Here is a 14197-nt window from a genome sequence, read left to right as displayed (position 1 = left end):
TCATTCATTACCAGGAATTTAATCAGTATCAATTTAGTGATACCATTCAGTTCTACCAAGCACTTATCCTCTACTCTCTATATTAAGACACTTCCTCTTCTCGATGACGTGAAATAGGTGTGCTTTGTCCCGTGCACACCATTCAGGAGTAGAGCTGTCCATCACTGTGCTGTGTCTGCCTATGTCTAGCTTCTATGCCAAGATACTCAAATCTTTCTCTTCCTTTCATGTAAATTATATCTATTAACATGCTAAACATTTAAGATGATTTACTTGTAAAAGTTAGTTGTCATTTCTAAGTACAACAAGGGTAAAGAATAAGATCTTGTAGAATTAGAAAATAAATTGGTAATAGGTACAGATTTATGAGCCCAGATGTGTATCAAGTGTTTCCCCAATCAAGAGCAAGCTATCATTTCACCAATCAGTGTCCTAAATATACATATACCATATCGCTTTAGTCAAAGAAAGGGCTACAAAGGACGTGAAAAATTACCCTACTTTACAGTAGTTTGTAATTTTGTTAGGGAAAGCTTTTTAAAACAATTTTAATGTGATGAATTCTAGTCTTTCTTATGGCATGCAAGCAATAATGAAGTAGGAATTCAGAAAGACTATTCACTTTATCATATCGTTTCTCAGTTTTATAAACTCGCTACATTCTTTTCTGTTTAACAAATATTTATTGACTATTTTACACAATCAAGAAACCAAGAGTAGTCTGAGTCTCAAAATATTCAGTATACTTGGTATATTTTACAGCTTCTAAATTTGACTATTCATTACTTACTCACCGATTTGGCAAAGCTTTTTCAGTGTTCACTATCTACCACTTCTTTTCATTGCCACCATAATGTAACTGGAGATCTAAATACAGTTATTTATTTATATTCATATATACCTGCAACCATAGTGCATTAGCCTGCCATTTCTGCAATAACGCTGAGGAAACAAAATTCCCAGAAACAAATCTTTTTCTCTTTTTTCTCATGTGTCTGCAGCTGAGCTAGGAGAGTTCTCCTTTGGGCTATGTTGAGGTTCAAATGTGCTCTAGTATCTCATCCTTCAACCAATGGCTTCTCAGAACGTACTTTTCTCTTAGCAGAGAAGCAGCACAGGAAGCCCAACTAAAACATGGAAGCACATGTAAAACCTCTGTTATGCCCTCTCTCATTCCACTGGGAAAGATAAGTCACATGGTTAAGCCCCACACCAATGGTGTGGGAAAGGGTACTTGGCTCATTCTATGGGGTGGCACATTATTGCAGAGGAGTGCGAGTTGGAAATAATCCACAATCTATTTTTGCAGGCAGCTGCCTGCAAGCCAGGAAGAGAGTCCTCACCAGAAATCAAGTAAGTCAGCACCTTGATTTGAACTTTCTCTCCTCCAGAACTGTGAGAAAATAAATGTTTGCTGTTTACACCACCCAATCTGTGGTATTTTGTATGGCTGCCCAATGTGACTAATGCAAGATCTGATTTTCATTACCTTTATCGCATCCTTTGCAAGCTTCCCCAGAGTGACTACGTGGCTAGACCTTTTGTGTAACTCACTTATATCTAAAATTTTAGTGTCATTGATAAGCTTTGCTCACCACTTTTAGAAAAGACCACACTTTTCATGTATATAAGATGCTTATATGCCTATAAGTTAAACATGGGTATGAGTATGATAATTGTATACTATCACTGTATGCTTCTATATGGTCACATGAACCCATTGTTGTCTAGATTTGATAAACGTCTAAAGCTTAGCAGTAAAAGGAACTATTGCTCCGATTAGATCCTAGACAACTTGTATGATTATCTCTTTTTATCTTCACAACAAACTTGCAGGTAGGTTTTATTATATTATAGCCTTGAAACCTGAGGATCATACCTTCGCCAGATTGTACTTCCTCCTGGAGCCAGGGTCTCAATGCAGACTTTCAGGGCCTTTTTTAAGCCCCTAGATTACTCAGCCTTCCGAAGTTAAGGGTTATGATTATCTAGGTCCCAGTGCTCATTTTCTAGCATGCAGGCTGTACAAACACATGTTCTTATTTGTTTTGGGATAATAGAGATTATGACTGACAAAGTGTTGATTTGCCAGCAATTGTTTGTGAAGATCTAATTGCAGTTCCAAAACAGTGGAATTTTTGTATCTCTCAGTTGTATTTTTGCAAGTTCCCAATTTTTCTATAGGTGTACTAATATAGATCTGTAATTATTTAATTGCTAAAAATAAAAATATCAATGATTTCATGTTTTGTAAGAATATATTTTAGAATATCTGAATATTGAATTCCTTTTTGCTGTTTGACAATGACCTTAAACTTGACTGATATCTGGCTTCAAGTATTATATGGGTCTGTTAAAACTGACATTTAAAGAACAGATTTATTGTTTGCTGATGAGATATTTCCTTTTATGTGAGTGCAGTACCTAGTTGTTCATTTTTGATTTTTTGTCTAAGGTCAAATGTAGGATCAATTTCAAATTTTATAAGTCCCTGTCTAAAACTCTGTCCTACCATTACCATAATGATCTACAAGGCTGCTTCCATCTCTCATTTCAATATGTGAAAGTTCCATTTGAATTTTAGGTGACAAATTGCTTGCAGTATGAAGCCGCAAAAAAAAAATTAGAGAACTCCATAGCAGTGCTGCTAGGGCATTCTCACTACCTATCAAATGGCAGAGCTTGAATCAACTGGATTATATAAAATGCATTTTCCACCTCCAGCTCATGTTCCTCCTTTCCATAAAAAATAAGGAAATTGAATGCAATGTGGATATGAAACACGCTAGAAATAAAAAAAAGTACTGAAGAATTGAAGACCTTGTCTTAAGATCTAACATGTTAGAAATTTTTTTGTGCCATAGGTTCTGCTACTGTTAAAAACATGAGAAATGCCTCCCTTTTAGAAATGGGATGAAAGTTTAGGGGAAAAAAATGTGAGTCATATTTCCCCAGTACACAAACTAGGTTCTTTTAAAAGTAATACACTTTTCACAGCAACATTAACTATTTGTAAGTGAAAGATTTTCCCTTTTTCTATTTCTTTTAATGACTTATTTCCTAAAGATTAAATACCTGGCTTTTTACTATTTTTGTTCTTCCTACACACCCACCCCAGCTTTGCTTTTATGCACTTCAAGACTTCGGCTCTAACATACTCATGGATTATCCTTACAACTCCAGCTGTAACTTCCCTCTTTATTATTAGTCTCATGTCTCTAATTATCTGCTGTTCCCAGTATCTTGGATTCCCTATGTTACCTTAAATTCAACATGTCTAACAACAATATCATTATACTGTATAAGATTAGTACTTCCTCTAAGAGACCCAATGCTGGTCTGTTGTACTAGTATGCTTCCAGTCTCTCAGTAATAGCTTGGAGTCATGTTTGACTCTTACATTTTATTCGTTCCCTACTTTAATTACTTGCTTTATTGATTTTTTTTTTTCGTTTAAAGATCCTCTCTCTCTCTCTTTCATTTCCAATACTACTCTCTTTTAATAGACTTTCAACATCTCTTATACATTTTTTATAATTTTTCCTTTATACCTCAGTATTACCCACTCCAACCCATCCCACATACATATCTTGTATTTCTCTTGCTGCAAAATATATTGTTCCCCTTGCTCTCTTTAATCCAAAGTAATTAATGTTTCTCCACTTCCTAGATAATAAAGCTTACATTAATTACCTGGCCTACAAGTCTCCTAAAAAACACATTTCCTAGTTTTCTTTCCAACCTTATCTCTCACTACTTCCCTACACAAACCTTTTAGTTGATTCATTATTTCCTGCACATGCCATATAGCAATAATCTCAATAGTGTGATTTCTACTTCTCTAAATTATTTTTCCTTATTTTTTGTAAGGCCCCAGCTCCTGCAACCCTCTATAATGACCTCTCTCAAACCCCACTGTGATTCCTTATTTTCAACTTCTAAACCACTTACTATCTGTCACAGGACTTCAGCACATAGAAAATCAATACACCTGATTTTCTGTCTCTCCATGTGTATTGTAATATTCTGGAAGAAAAGCCTCATTTTTTTTTCTATTACCTAACATGATATACTGTGTTCTAAATATATTAGTTTAATAAATGTTTCCTTGGTTTTGCTGAAATGATTATAAGGATGATATTTACTAGGTAAGTACATGTCTGTCACTAGAAACACTTTCCTGGTAGAGTCTTGAGTCCCTCCCATGTTCAGGTCCATCACTCTCTCATATTTGACCTGAACCTCAGTTGAACTTTGCATAATTTAAGATTTGGATAATCACAGGAAAGAAAGAAGACTATTCTTAAGAAATAAACCAGCATATGTAAGGTATGGGGGAATGGACACCGGCTGGTGAGTGGAAAATGAGCGTGCTGTGAGCGGAGAATATTGTTCACGCAGGAGTATGGCCCACTGAAGGAAACTGTAAAAGGCAAACTTTAGAAAGAAAAAAGCAGCTCCCAACAGGAAAGTCTGAGAGGCAAGGGCGGAAAAGATGAGCAAAGAAATCGTTAAAAATGTGCATCAATATTTAAAAAATGTTTATCAGAGAAACTAATGAAAATTATCGTGAAATGAGGGTGAAAATAAAAGATTAAATAAAGATTCTGGACAACAATCATATATGAGACGGGAGTAACCAGATTTAAAGCATTCTATAGTCATAATATCATTTGAAGGGGAAGAGTACAATATTGAATATCACTAGCTACGTAACGATTATGATTTAAGAGGATAAACTAAAAGAGCAGAGTCAGAGTACATAACTTCCAAAATACAGGGAGAAAATAAAACGTAAGAGGAAAAGAAGGGACAAAATGTTTGGAAGACACCAGAGACCTTCAAGATGGTGGAGGAGTAAGCCGTGGAGATCACCTTCCTCCCCACAAAGGCATCAAAAATACATCTACATGTGGAACAACTCCTACAGAACACCTACTGAACGCTGGCAGAAGACCTCAGACCTCCCAAAAAGCAAGAAACTCCCCACGTACCTGGGTAGGGCAAAAGAAAAAAGAATAAACAGAGACAAAAGAATAGGGACGGGACCTGCACCAGTGGGAGGGAGCTGTGAAGGAGGAAAAATTTCCACACACTAGGAAGCCCCTTGGTGGGTGGAGACGGTGGGAGGTGGGGGGAAGCTTCGGAGCCACAGAGGAGAGCGCAACCACAGGGAGGGGAGGGCAAAGTGGAGAGATTCCTGCAGAGAGGATCGGTGCCGACCAGCACTCACCAGCCTGAGAGGCTTGACTGATCACCTGCCAGTGCGGGCAGGGGTGGGAGCTGAGGCTCGGGCTTCAGAGGTCAGATCCCAGGGACAGGACTGGGGTTGGCTGTGTGAACGCAGCCTGAAGGGGGCTAGTGCACCAGTTAGCCGGGAGGGAGTCCAGGAAAATGTCTGGACCTACTGGAGAAGCAAGAGACCATTGTTTCGTAGTGCACAAGGAGAGGGGCTTCCTGTTCCATGTGCCCACAGACTGCAGAGTACCGCCTAAGTGAGCTCCACAGACGAGCTGAAGGTGAGAGCTGTGGATATCAGCTCGGACCCCAGAGGCAGGCATGAACTGCTAACACTGCTACTGTTGCCACCAAGAATTCTGTGTGCAAATGCAGGTAACTACCCACACCACCCCGGGAGCCTGTGTAGCATGCCACTGCCAAGGTCCTGTGATTCAGGGACAACTTCCCTGGGAGAACACATGGCACACCACAGGTTTTCTGAAATGTCACGCTTGCCTCTGCTGCTGCAGGCATGCCCCACATTACAATTATGACTACCATACCCTTCCCTCTCCCCGGCCTGAGTGAGCAAGAGAGTTCCAATTAGTCACTGCTTTAACCCACACCTGTCTGGGCTGAGAAGAGAGGCCTGAGAGTGGCCTACGTGCAGAGGCGGAGCCAAAACAAAAGGTGAACCCCAGGAGCTTGTGAACAAAGAAGAGAAAGGGAAATTTCTCCATGCAGCCTCAGGAGCTGCGGATTAAATCCCCACCATCGACTTGATAAATGCTGCATCTGTGGAATACCTGAATAGACAACGGGTGTTCCCAAACATGAGGCAGTGGACTTGAGGAGCAACTGTAGACTTGGGGTTTGATTTCAGTGTCTGATTTGTTTTTGATTTTATGTTTATCCTACTTTAGTTTTTAGTGCTTGTTATCATTGGTGGATTTGCTTATTGGTTAGGTTGCTCTCTTCCTTTTTTTTCCTTTTCGTGAGTGTGTGTGTGTGTGTGTGTGTGTGTGTGTGTATGTTTCTTTGTGTGATTTTGTCTGTTTAGTTTTGCTTTTACCATTTGTTTTGGGGTGCTATCTTTTCATTTTCTTAAATTTTTTCTTCCTTTTCTTCTGAGCCATCTTGGTGCTCCGGCTGGGTGTCAGGCCTGAGCCTCTGAGGTGGGAGAGCCGAGTCCAGGACGTTGGACCACCAGAGACCTCCCAGCACCATATAATATTAATTGGTATGAGCACTCCCAAAGATCTCCAACTCAACACAAAGATCCAGTTCCACTCAACAGCCAGCAAGCTCCAGTGCTGGACGCCCCATGCCAAACAACTAGCAAGACAGGAACACAACACCATCCATTAGCAGAGAGGCTGCCTAATGTCGTACTAAGTTCACAGACACCCCAAAAGACACCACCAGACACAGCCCTGCCCTCCCAGAAGGACGAGATCCAGGCCCAGCCAACAGAACACAGGCACCAGTCCCCCCGACCAGGAAGCCTACACAGCCACTGAACCAAACTCACCCACTGGGAGCAGACACTAGAAATAAGAGAAACTGCGAACCTACAGCCTGCAAAAAGGAGACTCCAAACACAGTAAGTTAAACAAAATGGTAAAACAGAGAAGTATGCAGCAGATGAAGGAGCAAGGTAAAAACCAACCAAACCAAACAAATGAAGAGGAAATAGGCAGTATACCTGAAAAAGAATTGAGTAATTATAGTAAAGATGATCCAAAAATCTGGGAAATAGAATGGAGAAAATTTATAAAAACGTTTAACAAGGACCTAAAAGAATTAAACAGCAAACAAACAATGATGAACAACTCAATAAATGAAATTAAAAATTCTCTACAAGGAATCAATAACAGAGTAACTGAGGCAGAAGAACGGGTAAGTCACCTGGAAGACAGAATAGTGGAAACAACTATCGTAGAGCAGAATAAAGCAAAAAAAAAAGAAAAGAATTGAGAGTCTCAGACACCTCTGGGACAACATTAAACACACCAACATTAGAATTATAGTGGTCTCAGAAGAAGAAGACAAAAAAAAAAAAAAGGGAATGGAAAAAAATTTGATGAAGAGGCCACAACAGTGAGAGGCCCTCGTACCGCAAACAAAACAAAACAACAAAGACAAATGCCTTCAAGCCTTACTTCTCATAGACCAGCAGCACTGACACCATCTAGGAGCTTGCTAGATATGCAGAATCCCGGACATGCATGCTGAATCACGATCTGCAGTTTAATAAGGTCCCCAGGTGATTCATATGCAAGCTAAACTTTGAGATGCTCTTAGACGGGGGTTCTCAATTTTGGAATTGCCTGGGGAGCTTATAAAAATCCCGGTGCCTGGATTACACAACAGATGGATTATATCAAAATCTTTGGGGATTGCAACACAGGCATCAGTAGCTTTTAAAGTTCCTCACGTGATTCCTGACAGTTTGAAGCCAGGTTCAAGAACCACCATCTTGAAGAATCCAGGTAGGAAAGGTGCCATCAGGAAAGCCAGCCGGGGAGAGACTGGAGCCCAAATGGCTGGTCTTAAAGGGAACAGCTGGTACTAGAGTTTAGCTGACTGTGGCCACGCAGGAATATGAGCCCAGATTTGCCAGGCCTCCCAATGCTCAGAGAGAAGCTGGAAATCCAGATTTTTAATGGGCAGTTTCCGAATTATTAAATGATGGCAATTCATTCAACATTTTTTGAAACCTGGGTTAGGCCACATAAGTGTTATGACAACCAGTAGTTTATAGTTTTAGGATGCTGTACATCAAAAAATAAAGTGGTCCAAAAAAAAAAAAAAAAAAAAAAAAAAAAAAGGGACTGAGAAAATATTTGAAGAGATTAAAGTCGAAAACTCCCCTAATATGGGAAAGGAAATAGTCAATAAAGACCAGGAGGCACAGAGAGTCCCATACAGGATACATCCAAGGAGAAACATGCCAAGACACATATTATTCAAACTATCAAAAATTAAACACAAAGAAAATATATTAAAAGCAGCAAGGGAAAAGCAACAAATAACATACAAGGGAATCTCCATAAGGTTAACAACTGATCTTTCAGCAGAAACTCTGCAAGCCAGAAGGGAGTAGCAGGACATATTTAAAGTGATGAAACAGGAAAACCTACAACCAAGACTGCTCTACCCAGCAAGGAACTCATTCGGATTCAACAGAGAAATTAAAAGCTTTACAGACAAGAAAAACTTAAGAGAATTCAGCACTGCCAAACCAGCTTTACAACAAATGCTAAAGGGACTTCTCTAGGCGGGAAAAACAAGAGAAGGAAAATACCTCCAAAAACAAACCCAAAGTAATTAAGAAAATGGTAATAGGAACATATATATTGATAACTACCTTAAATGTAAATGGATTAAATGCTCCAACCAAAAGACACAGGCTGCCTGAATGGATATAAAAACAAGACCCATATATATGCTGTCTACAAGAGACCCACTTCAGACCTAGGGACACATACAGACTGAAAGTGAGGGGATGGAAAAAGATATTCCATGCAAATGGAAATCAAAAGAAAGCTAGAGTAGCAATTCTCATATCAGACAAAATAGACTTTAAAATAAAGACTTTGTTACAAGAGTCAAAGAAGAACACTACATAATGATCAAGGGATCAAACCAAGAAGATATAACCATTATAAATATTTATGCATTGAACATAGGACCACCTCAACACATCAGGCAAATACTAACAGCCATAAAAGAGGAAATCAACAGTAACACAATCATAGTAGGGGACTTTAACACCCCACTTTCACCAGTGGACAGATCATCCAAAAAGAAAATAAATAAGGAAACACAAGTGTTAAATGACACACTAGACCTGATGGAGTTAAGTGATATTTATAGGACATTCCATCCAAAAACAACAGAATAAACTTTCTTCTCAAGTGCACCTGGAACATTCTCCAGGATACATCGTATCTTGGGTCACAAATCAAGCCTCAGGAAATTTAAGAAAATTGAAATCATATCAAGCATCTTTTCTGACCACAATGTTATGAGACTAGATATCAATTACAGGAAAAAAAAAACCTGTAAAATATACAAAGACAAGGAGGCTGAACAATACGCTACTAAATAACCAAGAGATCACTGAAGAAATCAAAGAGGAAACCAAAAAATACCTAGAAACAAATGACAATGGAAACACGACAACCCAAAACCTATGGGATTCAGCAAAAGCAGTTCTAAGAGGGAAGTTTATAGGAATACAATCCTACCTCAAGAAACAAGAAAAATCTCAAAGAAACAACCTAACCTTACACCTAAAGCAATTAGAGAAAGAAGAACAAAAAACCCCCAAAGTTAGCAGGAAAGAAATCATAAAGATCAGATAAGAAATAAATGAAAAAGAAATGAAGGAAACAATAGCAAAGATCAATAAAACTAAAAGCTGGTTTTCTGAGAAGATAAACAAAACTGATAAACCATTACCCAGACACATCAAGAAAACAAGGGAGAAGACTCAAATCACAGAATTAGTAATGAAAAAGGAGAAGTAATAACTAACACTGCAGAAATACGAAGGATCATGAGAGGCTACTACAAGCAACTATAAGCCAATAAAATGGACAACCTGGAAGAAACGGACAAATTCTTAGGAAAAGAAGTACAACTGTCCAAATCTGAAACAGGAAGAAATAGAAAATATGAACAGACCAATCACATGCACTGAAATTGAAACTGGGATTAAAAATCTTCCAACAAAAAATCTTCCAACAAACAAGGAGCAGATGGCTTCAGGGTGAATTCTATCAAATATTTAGAGAAGAGCTAACACCCATCCTTCTAAAACTCTTCCCAAAAACTGCAGAGGAAGGAACACTACCAAACTCATTCTATGCAGCCACCATCACACTGATACCAAAACCAGACAAATATACTACAAAAAAAGAAAATTACAGACCAATATCACTCATGAAAATACATGCAAAAACCCTCAGCAAAATACTAGCAAACAGAATCCAATAACGTATTAAAAGGATCATACACCATGATCAAGCATGGTTTATCCCAGGAATGCAAGGATTCTTCAATATAGGCAAATCAATCAATGTGATATACCATATTAAAAAACTCAAGGATAAAAACCATATGAGAATCTCAATAGATTCAGGAAAACCTTTCAACAAAATTCAACACCAATTTATGATAAAAACTCTCCAGAAGATGGGCATAGAGGGAACCTACCTCAACATAATAAAGGCCATATATGACAAGCCCCAAGTCAATATCACTCTCAATGGTGAAAAACTGAAACCATTTCATCTAAGATCAGGAACAAGACAAGTGTGCCCACTCTTACCACTATTATTCAACATACTTTTGGAAGTTTTAGCCATGGCAATCAGAGAAGAAAAAGAAATAAAAGGAATCCTGACCAGAAGAGAAATAAAACTGTCACTGTTTGCAGACATGATACTATATACATAGAGAAACCTAAAGATGCTACCAGAAAACTACTAGAGCTAATCAATGAATTTAGTAAAGTTGCAGGATACAAAATTAGTGCACAGAAACCTCTTGCATTCCTATACACTAATGACAAGAAATCTGAAAGAGAAATTAAGGAAACACTCCCATTTATCATTGCAACAAAAAGAATACCTAGGAATAAACCTACCTAAGGAGACAAAGGACATGTGTGCAGAAAACTATAAGACACTGATGAAAGAAATGAAAGATGATACAAACAGACGGAGAGATATATACCATGTTCTTGGATTGGAAGAATCAACATTGTGAAAATGACTACAGTACCCAAAGCAATCTACAGATTCAATGCAATCCCTATCAAACTATCTATGACATTTTTCACAGAACTAGAACAAAAAATTTCATAATTTGTATGGAAACACAAGACCCCAGATAGCCAAAGCAATCTTGAGAATGAACAATGGAGCTGGAGGAATCAGGGTTCCTGACTTCAGACTATAATACAAAGCTACAGTAATCAAGAAAGTATGGTACTGGCACAAAAACAGAAATATAGATCAATGGAATAGGAGAGGCAAACCTAGACACATATGGTCACCTTATCTTTGACAAAGGAGGCAAGAATATACAATGGAGGAAAGACAGCCTCTTCAATAAGTGGTGCTGGGAAAACTGGACAGCTACATGTAAAAGAATGAAATTAGAACACTTCCTAACACCATACAGGAGGATAAACTCAAAATGGATTAAAGACCTAAACTCAAAATGGATTAAAGACCTAAATGTAAGGCCAGACACTATACAACTCTTAGAGGAAAACACAGGCAGAACACTCTATGACATAAATCACACAAGATCCTTTTTGACCCACCTCCTAGAGTAATGGAAATAAAAACAAAAATAAACAAAGAGGACCTAATGAAACGTAAAAGCTTTTGCACAGCAAAGGATACCATAAACAAGACGAAAAGACAACCCACAGAATGGGAGAAAATATTTGTAAATGAAGCAACTGACAAAGGATTAATCTCCAAAATTTACAAGCAGCTCATGCAGCTCAATATCAAAAAAACAAACAACCCAATCCAAAAATGGGCAGAAGACCTAAATAGAAATGTCTCCAAAGAAGACATACAGATGGCCAAGAAGCACATGAAAAGCTGCTCAACGTCACTAATTATTAGAGAAATGCAAATCAAAACTACAATGAGGTATCACCTCACACCAGGTAGAATTGGCGTCATCAGAAAATCTACAAACAAGAAATGCTGGAGATGGTGTGGAGAAAAGGGAACCCTCTTGCACTGTTGGTGGGAATGTAAATTGATATAGCCACTGGAGAATGGTATGGAGGTTCCTTAAAAAAGTAAAAACAGAACTACCATATGACCCAGCAATCCCACTACTGGCCATATACCTTCAGAAATCCACTTTCAAAAAGAGATATGTACCACAATGTTCACTGCAGTACTATTTGCAATAGCCAGGACATGGAAGCAACCTATGTGTCCAACCTCAGATGAATGGATAAAGAAGATGAGGCACATATATACAATGGAGCATTACTCAGCCATAAAAAGAAGCAAAATTGAGTTATTTGTAGTGAGGTGGATGGATGTAGAGTCTGTCATAAAGAGTGGAGTAAGTCAGAAAGAGAAAAACAAATACCATATGTTAAGACATATATATGGAATCTAAAAAAAACAAAGAATGGTTCTCATGAACCTAGGGGCAGGACAGGAATAAAGATGCAGATGTAGAAAACGGAGTTGAGGATACGGGGAGGGGGAAGGGTAAGCTAGGACGAAGTGAGAGAGTAGCACTGACATATATAGACAACCAAATGTAAAATAGATAGCTAGTGGGAAGCAGCTGCATAGCCAAGCTCAGTGCTTTGTGACCACCTACATCGGTGGGATAGGGAGGGTGGGAGGGAGACACAAGAGGGAGGGGATATGGGGATATATGTATGCATACAGCTGATTCACTTTGTTATACAGCAGAAACTAACACAATATTGTAGAGCCATTATACTCCAATAAAGATGTAAAAAAAAAACAAACAATCGAGTAACCATACAGAAAGACAAAAAAAATGTTTGGATGAATAAGATAAATAGAAAGCACAAGATGACAAGAGAGAAATGAAGGCAAATACATCAGTAATCATAATAAATATAAACGGATTACAATTATTAATTAAAATAACCAGATTATCACTATGGCAAAGACAGTTACAGATACTCATGAAAATTGTTTCCCTTTTTTCTTGAGTACAAAAGACTCCACACCCCAGATGTCTTCAGGTAGTGTTATGAATTTCATTCCAGCCAATCAAATGTAAGAACAAGTACTGCTTCCAGGCCTTTCCCACAGAAATCTCCAACACAGGTAGTTTCACACTTTTTCATCTTCCACTCTCTAACACAGAGACAAAAAGGCACTACAGGGTGGCCATGTGCAGGAGAGTCAGGACCATCATATGAAAGATAAATAAAACGTTGAATCTATTATATATTTTTTACAGCAATCTAGTCTACCCTAACTGATGAAGCGAAATTAGATTAAAAAAACAAAATCCAGTTATATATCTCTTAAAAGAGACACACCTTAAATATAAGTATACAGATATGTTTGAAAGTAAAAGTATAGAAAAAGATATGCCAAACAACTAGTGAACAAAGGAAAGCTGATGGAACTCTACGAATATCAGAAAGAACAGCAAAAAGCATTACTAAAGATAAAAGCTATGGCTACCACAGGGTAAATGGTTCATTTCTCCAAAAAGATAAAAAAATTTAAACTTTTATGGGCTTCCCTGGTGGCGTAGTGGTTGAGAGTCCGCCTGCTGATGCAGGGGACACGGGTTCGTGCCCCGGTCCGGGAAGATCCCACATGCCGTGGAGCGGCTGGGCCCATGAGCCATGGCCACTGAGCCTGCGCGTCTAGAGCCTGTGCTCTGCAACGGCAGAGGCCGCAACAGTGAGGCGTACCGCAAAAAAAAAAAAAAAAAATTTTAACTTTTATTTGGCAAACAAGTTACACAAAAAATAAGAACTTGGCACAACTACCAGGGAAAGTTAATAAATCCACCATTATAGTGGATTTAAAGCACATCTCAATAATTGACAAAATTGGTAAATTATACAAGATTGCAATAGCGCAATTGTTAATATACCTAAAAATCCAAGAGTTGAAAAATAACAGCTACAACTACACTGTAAGCACAAATAAAACCTTTATATATGTTTTACACATCTTTTTAAAAAGGAATTCAGTCTGATAGTGCTTTTTGAGGATTTTTGCACCTATGTTCGTAAGAGATATTGGTCTGTAGTTTCCTTCCTTCCTTCCTTCCTTCCTTCCTTCCTTCCTTCCTTCCTCCCTCCCTCCCTCCCTCCCTCCCTTTATTTCTGGCTGCGTTGGGTCTTCATTTGGGGAAACTGTGCATCAGGTGAGTCTATTGATGCCATTTTTCCAACAGCAGTTGCTTACTTCAGGTCTCTGTG

The sequence above is a fragment of the Neophocaena asiaeorientalis genome, unplaced genomic scaffold (genome assembly GCF_003031525.2).
Source record: "Neophocaena asiaeorientalis asiaeorientalis breed wild unplaced genomic scaffold, Neophocaena_asiaeorientalis_V1.1 scaffold124, whole genome shotgun sequence".
In the NCBI taxonomy this organism is placed as follows: domain Eukaryota; kingdom Metazoa; phylum Chordata; class Mammalia; order Artiodactyla; family Phocoenidae; genus Neophocaena; species Neophocaena asiaeorientalis.
The sequence above is the reverse complement of the archived record's forward strand: the minus strand, read 5'-3'. Positions refer to the sequence as shown.